Genomic DNA, 13090 nt, shown 5'->3' on the forward strand with positions numbered 1-13090 from the left:
CTGTTGCGCTATTGTAAGAAATACGGAAAGCGATCAGTGCCATTTTAATAACAATGCTGACAGAAACGAGCAACAAACACATGGCTTAAGAACTGGTGTAGTAGTTCTGAGCTTGGAATGCCTGTGTTGTCGTGGATTAAGGCACGCCTCTATCTGCAGTGTGTAAGGTAGCCCCCACTTGGTCTGTACCGGTAGTAGTGAACCTCTCTCCTAGTCTGAAGGGAAACATTTTCTAGCATCCATGGAACATGGTCTGTTGGGTGGCTGCAAGACTTGTGTGAATTCAGAGTTTATTCCATAAAAAGTTGGCCTATGAGCTGACGGTTCAGTAGCCCACACCACACGCATACACTCCATGGACGCCGACGTTCCACTAGACGAAGCCAACGGAGATCGTCAGTAGAGTGTATATTTCGGCAGTCTACATAGGCATCACTGGTAAATGTGGCTTCGTCACTAAACAAGGTAGATGATACATCTCGGGTATCCTCTTTTAATGTCCATGAACAGAATTTAACACAGTTCTTGTAATAGTTTCCATGCAGCTCTTGATGAAGATAGATCTGACAAGGGAGCAGCCTATGCCAATGGAGAATGTGTAGGACACTTGCCTGACTCATGTCACTTCCTCGTGCGATTGCGCGAAAGCTAACATACGGATCAACTACAACAGCAGCAAAAATATTACCTTCTTTCCCGTTGCGTCGTTTAAGTGTCACTCTATCACTTTCACGTAACTGGTAGGAGAGAATGGTAAATAATTGTCGAGATGGTTTATGTCTATTGATTTATCTTGCCACACACACAGTATAAGAAAGAACTGCACTCTTCCTACACTCTCCATACACCATGGGCATCTCGATTTATTCTGTATTCGTAAATACCATCATTCACTCGTGACCTACTGTTTGAAATGTCACACACTAAGTGACTAGCAAGTCGCAACGCACCCAAGGAACACGCAAACACGAAGTAAGCAAACGTAACTATATCGTACCTAGCAACTACGCATGTTGAATGGTAAAAACAAGTATTGGCATGGAAGCTTTTCAAAATACAAATGCAACGTAGAGGCAACATTTAAAAGCAGCGGACAATATTTGTAAACAAAAGAATGTATTATGCAAACACAATATAGTGGTAGTTTTAGATGGGGAGCGTTTTGAACTATGGTTGCGTACGATACCGGTAGAGGCCGAGTCTGAACCACCACTGCCAACCGCAACTAACAACTGCACAGTAGACACTGCCAAATGTTTGGTGCACTCCAATTTGGTTTGTCTTGTCGATTGCTTTTTTTTCGCATTCTGAAATGAGTAAGAGACTAATCTTGGTGCATAAAGGGATTCAAATGCGATTCTGACCACAGCAAAAGGGACCAGCGACTCTTACGACCGTTGTATTAGTTCTGCTTTCGTGGAAGCACAGGACGCAGCCCTGCGATAGGGAGGCGGGTCTTCTCCCTCTTCATTGTTCCTCTGCCCATGGTCAGTCTAAGTTCACGTTTGTTTACGTCGCGGCCGACTAGCACGATATACTGTGTGATAATAGCATACGATAAAATAACAATCACAATTCACGCGATTATTTACTGAGCCACGAGTATATCGAAACTAATTGAACATAACGGAAATAAGTACGATCAGAACACAAGAGAAATGCATAAGCGTGTGGAATAAATTATTGTCGTGATTTATGCGAGTACGGAAAGCACAGGTAACCTTTAAACTCAATTACAGCATAGCGCATGGTGAAGTTACAATATTATAAAATAGTATTAATTTATAATAATAATTACTGCATCTAACAGGACACCACGGGAAAGTAGAGGTTTTTGGAGGAGAGAAACTAAAATGTAACACTTCGGAAAAATGAAATTGCCGGCCGTTTTGGCCGAACGGTTCTAGGCGCTTCAGTTTGGAACCGCGCGACCGTTTCGGTCGCAGGTTCGAATCTTGCCTTGGGCAAGGATGTGTTGGTTCAAATGGCTCTGATCACTATGGGACCCAACTTCTGAGGTCATTAGTCCCCTAGAACTTAGAACTAGTTAAACCTAACTAACCTAAGGACATCACACACATCCATGCCCGAGGCAGGATTCGAACCTGCGACCGTAGCAGTCTCGCGGGTCCAGACTGCAGCGCCTTTAACCGCAAGGCCACTTCGGCCGCCCAAGGATGTGTGTGATGTCCTTAGGTTAGTTAGGTTTAAGTATTTCTAAGTTCTAGGGGACTGATGACCTCATAAGTTAAGTCCCATAGTGCTCAGAGCAATTCGAACCATTTTTTGAAAAATGAAATAAATAATAACGTATTTGAAACAATAGCATGAAATGGGGAAAAACCGATACAAAACTCCTAAATCCAGTATACAAATAACGAAAATTCACAAAAAATAACAGCTATTGGAACCGGTAACTAGAAATGACTTATATACTTTAGTTCTAGTTACCGATTCCAATATTTCTTGCTTTTTGTGAATTTTTCTTTGCTTGTGTACTGGCTTTTCATTTAGGATTTCTGTGTCGGTTTTTCCATATTTCAGGCTACGGCTCTTTTATGTTTCATATTTGTTAATTTTCATTTCATTTTCCTGTTGTTTTGTAATATTTTAGTTTCTCCCCTCCCAAAACTACCACTTTCCCGCGGTAGTCCCGTCAGATTCAATAATTATAATTAAAAATTAAAGCGTTTCACAACATTACGACTTCGCCAAGTGCTACATTGTAATGGATTTAAAGGTTCTCTGTGTTTTCCTTGCCTGCATACATTACAATAACTTATTTCAGACGTCTGTACTTCTCTTTTTTGTTGTGATTTACCTTCAGTTCTTTACGATATAATTCGTGGCTAAGTAATTAATCATGTGAACTGTGATTGTAATTTTGTCGTATGCTATATTCTATGGTTACAAAATGATCAGATGATTTCAAAGAGTGCCTCTCTGTAGCATCTTTGGTCTTTGCCTAGGGTATGACGTCATTGGTCAAAGCCGGCGCGTGGAATCGGACACTAGAATTGAGACGACATTTTAATTACCCGTACTTCTAGTCTGTTAATGTCAATAGGCATTGTTCCTTTTAAAAAGTGTATGTTTCCACAAAAAACACACTTTCTAAGTACTATTACAAACTGTTGATTACGAGCCTTTGACTGCCGATCCATTCTGTGAAAACCGTACATCAATAGCCCTTTCCGTTTCCGCATTTTTCGTGTTTCTTTTCCGTTTTCAAATAGTCGTATTCTAAATTTATTCTCAGTGTGCAATGGCAGAGAAGTTGAGTAAGTTTGGGCATCATTAGATCGTCGTATAATGTTACTAGTTGAATTTGTTGCAGTCGACGGTGACGTGTGTATGGCACCGATTAAGAGAGAGGACATTTTACGGATCTCTAAAAAAAAATGTCGTTGATTAGACGACGACTACAGATTTGAAAATAAATTCGACAATGCACTTCCTGTCTACGCTATTACAGAAATACAGAACATCATGAAAAGTGTGTGGAGCTATTCAGATGAACATACGAATGACGAAATGAATAAAATGGGGAACGTTATCGAATTATTTGTCAAACATATAATGCTGAAGAACATTATGTAAAAAATAACATACTTTTCCAAAGAAAATAATAACACAACTATCAACGTGACGTATGCAGCCACTTGATTTAAATGTTGAAGGAAACAGAATAATTGTAGTGCCATAACATTTGATGACACTGAAGCTATAGTTTTTCCCGCTTCCATTGTTTAACACAAAATTCTTTTCAGACGAATTTCGTTCCCCTCAGTTTAGTATTAAACGTTTTCCACTATATTTTGGAAAGGATCATTTTCGATGATGAATAACAGAAAAATGTGTTCTGCTACCATTTAATTCTAAACAGCTTCTTAGGCGAAAGTCACGCTACATTTACGCCTATATTCTATGCAGAAGACGATTTGCTAATTGTCAGCAAACAATTTTACTAAAGAATGTAAAATCGTAGACTAATCACCTGAAGGCTGTTTTCTGTGACTAGAGCAATGACTTTATACTGACTTCACGTTATGCCCGACATTTACAAATTGACTTACGAAGACAGTACACTATGCACGACACATTATTTGCAAGATTTCGACCTTTTGCCATCGTTAAAACATTCGTATATACTTAGCTCCTTAAGTGTAGTTCATCTTGATCTTTGTGCAAAATATTTCTGTTGAACAGTGTCACTCCAAAATATTAACAGAAAGAGTCTCTGCAATTGATATCATATAGCTGCGAGACGTACATTTATTATACATTACTTACTGCACAAGATAGAATAAATCTCCTTGCCACAATGGGTACTTTACACGTTCGTTAAAGTACCTATTACAGAACTGGACATGGTCATAGAGTTTAATCACACACAGTTCAGAGTATCTACAGCGACAAAAACTGTAATATCTACAATTCGCATCTACACTATCATAAAGAGGAAGGGTTGTTAACAAATATCTCGAAAAGTTCTTGTCTGGTTTACTTCACATTTTTACATAATATTCTAATATACGTTCAGACGGATGTAGGCTACCTATTTTTTAAACAAAAGATGTACACGTTTTCTGTTAATGCTGGCTGCGAGAAAGGAATGATGCGTTGTAGGGCCTACTGTACTGTGAAAATATGTGGTTTTGCTTTCTTTCCCGTCGTTGGCTCCAACTACGGGAGCAGGGCATTTAAATCATTAGACAAATTGTTTCACTCATACATATTGTGTCTCCATATATATAATTTTAAACGGAAATGGTTTACACCAGAATTTACTGCTTTGTTTTCTTCCTTGTAGTCGGCTTTAACGGAAAATGTGTAAAGCAGGAAAGTTGTATCTGTAGAGTAAAAATATCAGAAATAATGTTACTGAAGATACTATCCTCGTAGATCCAGCACCTGGAAAGGTCTCTCACATGCCACGTACATCAATGACCTCAGCCGATTTGCTCATTCACTTTAAGGGAATCCAAGTTTCCTTTATGGTAATAACAAAGAAGACTCAAGGCAAAACGTGTAATTGCGATGTAGTTAATTTACAGTCGGAGTGTTTTGCGCATGAGCAATTGAACTTTGTCCTTCCATGAACTGGTACTTCAGAAAACCACTTCATACCGTTACCACACAGTATACAAAAAACGAAAAATGTTATTGTAATCCGAAGTTTTGTAATTGTATTGCGAACAAAAATTAAAGAGGAACATAAACAATAAAAACTAGAAACGAAAACGAAGGTGTATTCTTCATTCATATTCTATATGATTTACTACAGAGTGGGCGAAGTTGCAAAGAGGAGCCGAAATTTGCGTCCTGACACAATTCCCAGGAATACTTCTAATTCATACGTGTATCTTATTCCCATACATAGTCAGCATTTGCGAAACATTGCCTGGTTCGCTAGAGTTGGTATGTTTCATTTCAAGGGGAATTCGCGACTCTATTCGTCAGCTGTGCTCAGTGATACAATGGAATTTGTTGCTATGATGTCACTTCTTGGTGTGAATCGAATTTAATGTGTATAGCGTTATTCGCTGTCATATTTTCGTGACTTTCGGGGGAAATTATTGTTGTGCATAAACTGCAGTACATTGGCAACAATAAATAAGGCCGAAGTAGAGCCTCTTAGGGCTAATCTACAAACTAGTATCGAATCGTCACAGATGTAGCGACTCTAGCGGAGGGTATTATGAACTAAAGGGTGTTGCGTATTACTTCGTAAAAAATATAATACTTTGATTGGTAGCATAGAATAGTTGTTACGTCGCTTGTAAAATAAGAACCTGCTCAAAAGCGTCACTTATTTTGTACTCGTGCTTCACAGACATCTTCATAATTTGCTTTGATATCAGAATTGCACTTGGCTTAAAACTTTTAAGAAGTAACTGCCAGGGTATTTCTCTTGTTTGCGAAAAGTGCCAAATCTCAGATGTCGCTGTTTTTTCGTTAAAGGAAAAGAAGGTGTAGCCAACGCCATTTTTTGGTTTCGCACTACGCTTTACTGTACTGGTGCGTCGCTGTTTTTGTAAATTGTCCTGTAGCGGCAATGCGAACGATTTCCTAGAATGATAGTGTGAAAAGTCCCGAAAAAACTAGATCTTCTTATTGTAAAATTCTGTAAAATAACGACAATGGTTTTGAGATCTGCATAATCCTCAGGTAATGACTGAGGCTACCATAAACAAATAGGTCAAAATTGCTAGAAATGTGTGTACGTTTAACAGACTGACTGCTAATATACTCCCGCAGTACAGTATTTATCTAGCACTTGTAAGTATGTGGCCTTACAGCGACATAAATTAGTCTTACGACTTTATGCCTTCATCATACCATCTCTTGATATTAATCTATAATAAATTAATATTAATATTAATCTACATCTACAACTACATCTACATGGTCAAAATATCCACGGGTGTGCTGCCGGTCTACAGTGTCCAACGGGCACAATATTTCGGCGATCATACATGTCGCCATCATCAGGTGAACTGACGGCCTGAGCTCCTGCGAATCTGGAAATCTAAGAATATGGAACAATGTTGACATTCTCAGTCGATAGTACTGATTACTTAGTGAGAATAAAGAGCAAGTTGTGCTTCACAAGAAGGAAGTTTCCTTTAGCCGTGCTATTTTTCAGTAAATCGTTTTTTCTTTTCTTTTAGATAATTCATAACATTAGTACAGTATTTGTTCCAAAATCCTACTTCATATCGATGTTAATGATATGGATCTGTAATTCAGAGGACTAATTTTACTCCCTTTCTTGGATATTGGTGTTACTTGGGCAACATCCTGACTTTAGATTGTAAAGTTATTGTGTTTTTTATTTGCCTATCAATATGAAATGCGTGATGTTTGTCTTACGCAAATTTAGTGTGTGATGTGGTGTTGAGCAGATGGTGCGCTTAATCAGTTTTACTGTAATCCAAAAAAAATTAAACAACTTAATCTGGAAAGCCAGTATGCAATGCCCAAAATGAAATCCATCCCTCTTAAATTTACCCAGTCTCGTGAGTTCTATGGCCCTAAACAAAAAATTGAGAAATTGCAAATAAAGAATCAAATAAATTTTCCTTAGCTCTAGAGCCGCAATTTTGGCACAGCAAAGTGCAATGTCGGCCGCAAAATAGCTTAATACAAATAATGTCAGAACATTGGTTGATAAATGAACGACCTTGCAAATGTTCAGTGAAAATATTGGATATTGGCTCAGCTCTATTCAATGCTGCCTGGGTTGAAGCTGTTACAAACATTAATACTTTTCTGATTCTAGAACATTAAAATTTTTGACACCGATTGAAAAATGATTAATTTAAAAAAATATTCATTGGGTTCAAATAAACACATGGAAGAGGATGGGGTACTGATAAAGGGATATCCTAAGACCAAATTCTTCAGTTAGAAAACTGTATTCAGAATAAAGTTTCTCCTTCACAAAATCTGATATGAGACATTTTACATTAACTTCAAAATCACTGAACTTCCAAACTGTTCTACATTTCTCACTTACCGTCGCAATTAAAAACACTTGGATTGTTACACGACGAAAGGTCTGACATCGTTTGACAAAATAGATTCCAAAATATAGCTTCTCTGTGTCGGGATCAGAAAACACACAACCTATTACAAATCGATTATACGTAATCAACCTATACTTTAAATCTGATGGAGATGTACATCGTTCCTACGTTCAAGGGTGAGTACTGTAAAAATTAGCGAAACCCACATTGCGTAGCTGCGTACTTAAAACTAAATATACAAAATTTCATTACGTTACGAATTTGTGACAGTTGCTTTACCTCTGAGTCACAATATCATTCATCACTTCATTTTATAAAAAATATTTTATGCTGCGTCCATAGACTAGTAACTAAATTCTCACAGCTAGCCACTAACTTTAAGCCTTGCATCCTACCTATAACAGAGTACAATGGCAACGGCAACTGCTACTGCGCTCTCGACGAACGAGCGGTTGTGCGTAATTGCTAAGTGTGGAGCTATTGCATCAACATACTCTTAAAAAGGAACCTGACTGGTATACAATCTGCATCGGAGGCCTTGAGTTTGTTAAATGATACACTATGTGTTCAAAACTATCCGGATACCCCCAAAAACGTAAGTTTTTCATGTTAGGTACATTGTGCTACCACCTACTACCAGGTACTACATATCAGCGACCTCAGTAGTCATTATGCATCGTGAGACAGCAGAATGGGGCTCTCCGCGGAACTCATGGACTTCGAAAGTGATCAGGAGATTGGGTGTCACTTGTGTTGTATGTCTGTACGCGACATTTCCACACTCCTAAACATCCCAAGGTCCACTGTTTCCGATGGGATAGTGAAGTGGAAACGTGAAGGACACGTACAGCACAAAAGCGTACAGGCCGACCTCGTCTGTTGACTGACGAAGACCGCCGACAGTTTAAGAGGGTTGTAATGTGTAATAGGCAGACATTTGTCCAGACCATCACATAGGAATTCCAAACTGCATCAGTAGCCCCCAAAAGTTAAAAACTTTCAACATCGCAGCGCGTCAACAATCGTTGGTTAATATATTAAAAAACTAGAAACGTGCCTCGATTGCGAAAACACTTAACACTAGGTGCTTTTTTCGCAATCGAGGTGGGTTCCTAGATTTTTTAATATATCTCCTGAAAGTGCTATGACAGTTACGCGGGAGGTTGGAAAACGTGCGGCTGCTTATAAGCCACACATCACGCCGATAAATGCCAAACGACGCCTCGCTTGGTGTAAGGAGTGTAAACATTAGACGATTGAGCAGTGGAAAAACGTAGTCTGGAGTTCCGAATCACGGCACACAACGTGCCTATCCGATGGTAGGGTGTGAGGATGACGAACGCCCGGTGAACGTCATCTGCCAGAGTTTGTAGGGCCAAAATTAAAATTCGGAGGCGGTGGTGTTATGGTGTGGCCTTGCTTCTCATGGAGGGGGCTTGCACCACTTGTTTTGCGTGTCACTATCATAGCACAGGCCTACACTGATGTTTTAACCACCTTCTTGCTTCCCGCTGTTGAAGAGCAGTTCGGGAATGGCGACTGCGTCTTTCAACACTGTCGAGCACCTGTTCATAATGCACGTTCTGTGGCGGAGTGGTTACACGACAATAACATCCCTGTAATGAACTGGTCGGCACAGAGTCCTGACCTGAATCCTATAGGACACCTCTGGGATGTTTTGGAACGCCGACTTCGTGCCAGGCCTCACCGACCGACATCGATACCTCTGCTCAGTGCAGTACTCCGTGAAGAATGGGCTGCCATTCCAAAAGAAACCTTCCAGCACACTGACTGAACGTATGCCTGCGAGAGTGGAAGCTGTCATCAAGGCTAAGGGTGGGCGAACACCGTATTGAATCCCACCATTACTGTTGGAGGGCACCACGAACTTGTTGTCATTTTCAGCCAGGTGTCCGGATATTTATCACAGAGCGTATAAGGTGCTTCGCTCCCCCAAGGATATCTCCTCCTCAGTTACTCATATTGTCAGTTGCTCTAGACTCGAATTCTGAGATATTTACCTTACCTTCTTTGGTGACGGTGTTCTAGGAAGCCGTGTTTAGTAACTCTGATTTAGTGGAACTGTCATCAGTGATATCACCATTGTTATCGCACATTTACAGCTTGTCGCTCGTGTACTTTGCAAATGACCATAATGTCTTTGGATTTACTGCCAGATTTCGAGACAGTTTCGTTGTAGACACTATTAAAAGCATCTCTCATTCAAGTTCGCGCTAAATTTCATGCTTCTGTAAAACTTGGCCAATCATGGGGATTTTGCGTCCCTTGAAATTTAGCAAGCTCTTATCATTGCGTCTGCAACAGTGTTCTGACCCGTTTTGTGTACCAAGGGGGATCTGTATCATCTCTCATCAGCTTATGTGGTTTATATCTCTCTGTTTCCGTTGATACTATTTTTCTGAAATCAAACCACATCTGGTCTACGTTTACATAGGCAGATCAGAAGGAGCCGAGACTGGCTCTTATAAAAGCATCAAGCGAATTTTTATCTGATTTTTTTTTCGAATGGATGTACTTTGCGCTTATTCTTGCTGGGTTTGGATGTCATAGAATTCAGTCTCGCTACAACAACCTTGTGGTTACTAACCTCTGTATCCGACATAATGCTCCCTGTTTGCTCAGGGTTATTTGTTGCTGTGAGGTCAGGTATGTTTTCGCAGTCATTTACACTTATAACTGGCTTCTGAACTAACTGCTCAAAATAATATCTGAGAAAGCATTTAGTTCAATTTCGGGCGACGTTTCATTCTTACCGCCGGCTTTAAACATGCATTTTTGCCAACATATCGATAGTAGATTGAAGCCACCACCACCTACGAGGTTTGAATGAAAAGTAATGCCTCTATCTTCGTTAATTGGGTTAGGATGGGATTATTTTAATAAATCAAACGCAAAAATAATCTCCTCCCAATCGGACACATTTCTGCCAACGATGAGCAACTTTTCTGAAGCCGTCAGGGAAGAAGTCGATACTCTGTTTCTGCAATCACAGTCTCACAGTTCTCTCAACGTCTTCATCAGAAGCATAATGATGTCCCCACAGATCGTCTTTCATTATCGGGAACAGATTGAAGTCAAACGGCGCTAAATCTGGACTGTATGGAGGATGCGTACGGTGGTGAGATACAGTCTCTGAATTTCTGCTGTGGTGACACGTGAGTTGTGTGGTATGGCATTTTCATGCTGCAGGAAAACATTTCCCTTTTCCGATTTTGCCGATTGTGCTTGCATTTTCTCTCTAAGTGATACCAAGATCGTCCTGAATCAACCTGTCAACATTTTGCTTGTGAAACTCGGTGGTTGCTGTCACAGGACGTCCAACTATTTGTTTGTTACGCAGGTCAGATGTTCCCGCCTCAACATCTTTAAACATACTCGCCCAACGACGCACAGTAATCACAAGACAATCACCATAAACAGTTTTCATTCTCTGATGAATCTCCTTCGGGGTGACACCTTCTGCTGTCAAGAATTCACTGACTGCACATCGCTTAAAACGCACTTACCGACCGTCTGCACAGGGTTCCATACTTTACACTGTAACAACACAACCTTCAGTGCTAAGGCTTCCCGCCAACTGGAGCTGTAGAAAAGAGGCTACGGAACAAGCCAGTACTTGCCGCGTACCAATACTGCCAACTGTTGAAGAGTTACGAAGGTTCAAATGGTTCAAATGGCTCTGAGCACTATGGGACTTAACATCTGAGGTCATCAGTCCCCTGGACTTAGAACTACTTAAACCTAACTAACCTAAGGACATCACACACATCCATGCTCGAGGCAGGATTCGAACCTGCGACCGTAGCAGCAGCGCGGTTCCGAGCTGAAGTGCCTAGAACCGCTCTGCCACAGCGACCGGCTTTATTCCGGTTGTCAAGCATTACCTCTACCCATACTAACTCACAGTAACTGTCTACTTCACTACCAGGCAGACTACTACTGACAGCAATAAACAATCCATCACCGACTGTATTTAATCTATATTTTCTGAAGACGCTTAGGTTCTTTGAAATAATTTCGGCTGATTTTATTTTCAGCTTTAGCCAGCTTTCCATACCTATAACGATTTGAGCTTCAGTGCTTTCTATTAGGGCTTGGAGCTCTGCTTCTTCCCCAACACAGCCACGGCAATTGTCAACTACAACCCCGATTGTTGCTAGGTTCATATTTTTGTTTACCCTGCACCATTTTAGACTGACGCCCTATCTGTAGTTTTCCAAGACCCTCTAATTTTAAAAAACCACCCAGTCCCCGCCATACAGACCCCGCTAACCGTACAGACGCTTCCTGTGTGTAGTGGACCCGTGACCTATTAAACGGATACCGGAAATCCACCACCCGATGGCACAAGTCGAGGGATCGGCAGTCTACGCTATCGTAGAACCATCTGAGCTTCTGATTCAGACCTTCCAATCGGTTCTGTACCAAAGGACTACAGACGATACTACAGATGATGAGTTCTGCCTTCATATCGCAAGCGAGATTGTCGTCTTTACCACTTCAGCTAGCCGCCCGAAACCAGAGAGAATCTGTTCCGATCCAAAGTGATACACATCGTTGGTACCATCATGAGCCACCACCTACAGTTGGCTGCACCCTGTGCTTTTCAACACATAAAGCGCCTTTCGTTAGTATAATAAGTAAAATTTGTGGTACTTACATATGAAAAGTAACTCTCCTCGTTTGACGAATTTCGAATTGATCCATAGTAGCAACTTTCTGTACGTTTCTTTTTTTTTCGGGACTTGTAGTGATTTCCGACGCGACCAAATAGCACAGCTTAAGCCAGTAACCCCCCCCCCCTTCCCCCCCTTCCTCTAATTGTTTAAAGAATCAACTTCCGTTTATGAAACAGCCCAAATGACAGATTACTTTACAAATGAGTTTACGTATTAAATATTTGACTTTAAGAACGTGAGCGAGAAAAGCATTAGAAAAGTTTTGAAATTATGTGTAAAGTTTGTAGAAAGTAAGATGAGCAAATTTTCTAGACCGATATTCGGAACACATCACAAATTTCGCTACTGAAAAAAAAATTAAAAACGATATATGATGGTAGAAACAAGCGTTCTGTCTCGTGCGCAACAACGCAACACATTGCTCTTCGGCGAGAATTGGATCTCATTGTCATACAGTTTCGCCAACTTAATTGAAACTAAATAATAAAACATTCCGATACAAATATCTTATTGCGGATAAATTGTTTCATACTTGTTAAATCTGGATCACGTAAGTGTCCGGAATTAATATTGCAAATATTCAGGACGGAACTACGAAAATCGTGATTGTCCCGCAACAAATGGGACTGATGGTCATATTAGTAAGAAGTCGCTAAGCGGTCTCATTATCAAACACTGGATGAGCATAGTCCGGACAGTCTGCGCCCCATTGTAAGCAAAGGCTTGTTTTTCATGCATTTCACAGTTTATAACGTTATATCTCCTGAGCTGTGTGTCGAACAGCGATATATTTTGCAGGTACAATCAGTCATATATGTTGACACTGTCTGCAAAAAGTGTTGTGAATGGAGTTAGTGG

The 13090-nt window shown here is 40.3% G+C and overlaps 1 protein-coding gene across 1 annotated transcript in view; it reads right to left on the bottom strand.

Moving 5' to 3' along the window:
* Positions 1-13090, bottom strand: part of LOC124620651 — a 383337-nt gene that overhangs the window by 224847 nt on the left and 145400 nt on the right. The window lies entirely within an intron of this gene.

This window comes from Schistocerca americana, chromosome 1 (assembly GCF_021461395.2).
Source record: "Schistocerca americana isolate TAMUIC-IGC-003095 chromosome 1, iqSchAmer2.1, whole genome shotgun sequence".
NCBI lineage: Eukaryota > Metazoa > Arthropoda > Insecta > Orthoptera > Acrididae > Schistocerca > Schistocerca americana.